The sequence below is a fragment of the Gossypium arboreum genome, chromosome 3, assembly GCF_025698485.1.
Source record: "Gossypium arboreum isolate Shixiya-1 chromosome 3, ASM2569848v2, whole genome shotgun sequence".
Classification (NCBI taxonomy): Eukaryota; Viridiplantae; Streptophyta; class Magnoliopsida; order Malvales; family Malvaceae; genus Gossypium; species Gossypium arboreum.
The window spans coordinates 77954757-77959641 of record NC_069072.1 but is presented as its reverse complement, the minus strand read 5'-3'; positions in this window follow the sequence as shown (position 1 = coordinate 77959641).

Below are 4885 nucleotides of genomic sequence, written 5' to 3'. Positions count from 1 at the left end.
ATCTTTGTTATGCCATGGAAATGGCATTTGGCCAAAGTTGTTATGGTGATAAAGCCATTGCATGCTAAGTGTGAAGCTTGATGATGATGCATGCAATGATGGATTTTCTACTCATGAGTAAGATTTTGAGCTTTTTTTGTTTTATCATGATTGAAGTTGAAAAGGAGCATGATTGTCATATTCGCCATGATGCATTCTTGAGCATGATTCATGGTTCTTGCATGTTAGTTAAAATTTGTGTTTTGGATGGCTATGGACACCTTGAAATTGCCATGCTCATATATGCATATATATGATTGCACATTATGTTTTGGTTATGAACTAAGTGATGAATATATTGGTTTAAAGAAGAAGATGTGAAGAATGCTTGAGAAATTGCAAGCACAATTCGCCTAGCACACATATAAGTGCTTGATGCTATATTATAAGTTTTGGGCCACAATGTGCAAAGCATTAATTAGTAAATTGCATGCTGTTTTTGTGAGGTATTAAGTGCAAAATTGACCTCAACATGTACATGAATATTCGCCTTGGGTAGCCTATTGAAGGCCTTAGCATTTCCTTGATGCTCGAATAAATTGTATTGAATTGCTTGATGTAGTATAAAATGTGCATGACCATTGTGTATTCAAGCTAAAGGGTGGCCATATGACCATTTAAACTCCTTGTCATATTCGCCATAAGCTAGCACAATGAGGTTTTAATAAATTGAATTTGTTTGAATTAGCTCAAGAGCTAAGAGGGCCACAATTGGACAAGGGAAGGAAAAGGTGATCGAATAGCCAAAAAGCCGTTCGACAACATCCGAGGTAAGTCCTCAAGAAGTGACCCTACTTGAATTATGTGAAATAAAGTATGGATGTGTATTGATTATTGATTATGTATGCATGAGTATTTGAATTCTACCGGGCTAAGTCCCAAGGCGAATATGCTTGTGACTATAATTGCGTTTGAGCCTTAGTAACGAAAATGAATTATGTATGTCCAATGATAATTGATGTATGTGTTCATGGGAAATTGAATGATATCCGGCTAAATCAAGACAATTATGCTGGAAATTATATCCGGTTAAGACCAAGGCAATTGTGCTAGTGGCTACATCCGGGCTAAGACCAAGGCATTCGTGCGAGATATTCTATCCGGCTAAGACCAAGGCATTTGTGCACGTGATTATATCCGGTTATATTCAAGAATCTTGGGCTGGAGGTGAGTGTTGGTTGCTGTAATGAATTCAATTAGTACACTAAAAGCCCAAAGGATAAGGTACGTTATATGTGCATTGAAAGTCGACATGTTTGAGCAACATTCGCTCAATCGACTAATGAATTTCAGTTATTGAATTGATTGATATTTTGTGAAATTATATAATGATGAAGTGTGAAGTAAGAATGTGTATTAACGAAATGATGCATTTGGCTATGTGAATGTATTGCTGTAATTAGAGTTGATTATATTCCTTGAGACTTACTAAGCATAAAAAATGCTTACCCGTTGCTTTGGCTCTCGTTTTCTAGATTTTGCTCAAGCAATCGGATTTGGGATCGTTGAAGTCAAGTCATCCACACTATCAAGCCTCCATTTTGGTATAAATTTTGGTTGAACTTGAGATGGCATGTATAGGACTACCCCTTGTTGTTAAATATGTTGTGATGTAAGTATGTACGGCCATGCGAAAATGGCTCGAAAAGGGAAACATGAACTTAGAATAATTGTGGTTGTATGTTTATATTTGGTGTCATGATGTGGCTATGGCTTGGAAATGGGAATGTTGGTCATATGATCAGCCATTGGCATGGTTAAAATGATCATATATGAACCTATGTATGGCAAGACTAGTTGGTTCATGGAGACTACCAAATAGGTAAGACCTACCTTAAAACAGATGCTGCCAGCTGCAGTGACGTGAATGTGAAAAATCACCAAAATTCGTAGGAATGGAATTAAATAGTGAATAAGCTATGTAAATGAACCTTGATGAGTCTATTTTCATATGGAAGAAACGAAATGGTCATAGGAGTTACATGTTAAGAGATATTAAAGCTATTGTGAGACAGGGCCAGAATGGTTTATGGGTTCCCTGTCGCAACTTTAAAATTCACTATAAATTATCCAAAAGAATTAGGAGACATACCTTATATGTACAGATTCCATTTTGAGTCTAGTTTCATTAGAAACAAACGGCACCAGCATTAAAGCCCTGTACAGAGAGATATTCAAGTTATACCACGCGAAGGTCAGAGCAGTCGATCCCTGTAACATGGGTGACTTTAACTAATAAACTGTACCAATTGGCCCGACCAAAATTCTAGAAATAAATCCATGGATGGATATATGAGTCTAAATTCAGGAAAATTTACGAAACCAGTTTTCGAGTTTTGAAACTCGAGATATGATTTTAAGGCGACGGTGACGCAGTTTTCCAGCTTGACTGAAAATGTCAAATGGATGGGCAAAACAAGTGAACTTGGCTTGTTAACCCCTCGTGTCCGACACGGCGATGGTCTCGGGTTCGGGTGTTACAATTTTATTGGTATCGAGCCACGGTTTAGTCGATTCTAGGACTACCGTGATGTGTTTGGGGTCTAGCTATACATGCCATTAAATGATGAATCGATAGTGTGATGATTTCGACAATTTGACTTTGTGTTTGTTTATAGCAATGGATCCCGATCCCAACCGAGCAATAGCTGATGATGTGGAGAGTGTGGCGCTGCTCCGCGCAAGGGACAGCGCAGCGCCGGACTCTCAACCTATGGCCAGCAATCCTAATGACGAGGCTAGGCAAGCCTTTTATAGTGTGATGAACGAATGGTTTAATCAATACATTCGAACCAACACTACTGTTCCACAACCTCCATTCCCGACAAATGCAACCTCAAGACCTACAATACCTCCGGTGGATCGACCAAATAAGGTCAAGTAAGCCCCGTCGATAGGATTCAAAACATGGGGCCACTGAATTTAAGGCTACGGATGATGATGATGCCGAAGCGAGCTGAATTTTGGTTAGATAACACTATCCGGTGCTTGATGAGCTATCCTGTACACCGATGAGTGCTTAAAGTGTACCATCTCCTTGTTACGCGAGTCCGCCTACTATTGGTGGAGTACTCGACTGTGGTGCCTAGAGAGCAAGTGACTTGGGAATTCTTTCAAACCGAGTTCAAAAAAGTATATCGATCGAGATTCATCGACCAAAAGCGGAGGGAATTTCTTGATCTTAAGCAAGGTTCTATGTCCGTTATCGACTACGAACGAAAGTTTGTGAGGCTTAGCCAGACGCACGAGAATGCATTTCGTCCGAAGCTATTATGTAAACGCTTCGAGGATGGGCTGAATGATGATATAAGGATGTTTGTTGGCATTCTCGAGATATGAGAGTTCGTAGTACTTGTTGAGCGAGCTTGTAAAGTCAAGAGCTTAGAAAGGAGAAACAAAAAGCTGATGTGGGAACTAGAGAATTCCGAAAGAGGTCCTCGGGAAAGTCTCTTCAACAAGCATCGAAGAGATTTCGAGATGATGCGAGCCGGTCTAGAGGCGTTTCGGGCTTTTCTAGACGAGGACGCGATAGACCCCCTGTGACCACACGAGTCACTTCGATCGCTGATGGTGGAAATGATCGCCGAGAGAGGGCGAGTGTCCACATTGTGGCAAATGGCATTCGGGAGCTGTTGGTTTCGTGATCGCTCTCGCTATAAGTGTGGATCGGCCGACCACTTTATGAAGGATTGCCCGAGGATGCATGAACAGAATGTAAGTCGAGTGCAAACCCGGGTGCTACCACCGCCGAGGTAGGCAACCTAGAAATATGGGCAATGTCGTTGGCGGTCGAGAGGATCTAGAGATGCTACCATCGATCTCGAGGCTCGTGCTCTGCTAGGACTTATGCCATACGCTGCACGCGAGGATGCCTCTCCGGATGTTATTACCGGTACTTTCACTCTTTTCAATACAAATGTGATTGCTTTGATTGACCTCGGTTCTACTCATTCATATATATGTGAAACCTTAGCATCCAAAGAAGACTTTGCCCATTGAGTCTCATGAGTTTGTAATTCGGTGTCAAACCCTTGGGTCATTACGTGCTTGTCAACAAAGTGTGCAAGAAAAGTCCCCTAGTGTTCCGAGGTTCTTGTTTTCCGCGGACTTGATGCTTTTGCCGTTCGATGAGTTCGACATTATTCTTGGTTTGGATTGGTTGACCATGCACGATGCGGTTGTAAATTGCAAGAGCAAGACTATCGATTTGAGGTGCGCGAATAATGAAATAATTCGGGTTGAGTCTACGGACTTAAAGGGTTGCCACCGTAATATCGCCGATGTTGGCCCGTAAATATGTAAGAAAAGGGTGCGAAGCGTACCTTGCGACGTGCTTTCGATGACAAGGAATCGAGAAGAAACCCGAATCTGTGCCCGTGGTTTGTGAATACCGGATGTTTTCCCGAAGAATTAGGGTTTACCACTGTTCGGAAATAGAATTTGGCATCGAATTGGTACCGGTACCACTCCAATTCGATAGCTCCGTATCGTATGGCACCAACGAATTAAAGGAGTTGAAAGCTCGGTTGCAAGAATTGGTGGATAGAGGTTTTGCTCGCTTGAGTTTTTCGCCTTGGGGTGCGCCTTGTTGTTCGTGAAGAAGAAGGATGGAACCATGCGATGTAGATCGACTATCGTCACTTAATAAAGCGACGATAAAGAACAAATATCCGTTGCCACGTATTGATGACTTGTTCGATCAACTGAAGGGAGCCTCGGTGTTCTCGAAAATAGATTTGAGATCGGGCTATTATCAATTGCGAATCCGAGATTGGACGTACCCAAGACGCGCCTTCGAATGAGATATGGTCACTATGAGTTCCTAGTGATGCCGTTTGGGCTCACT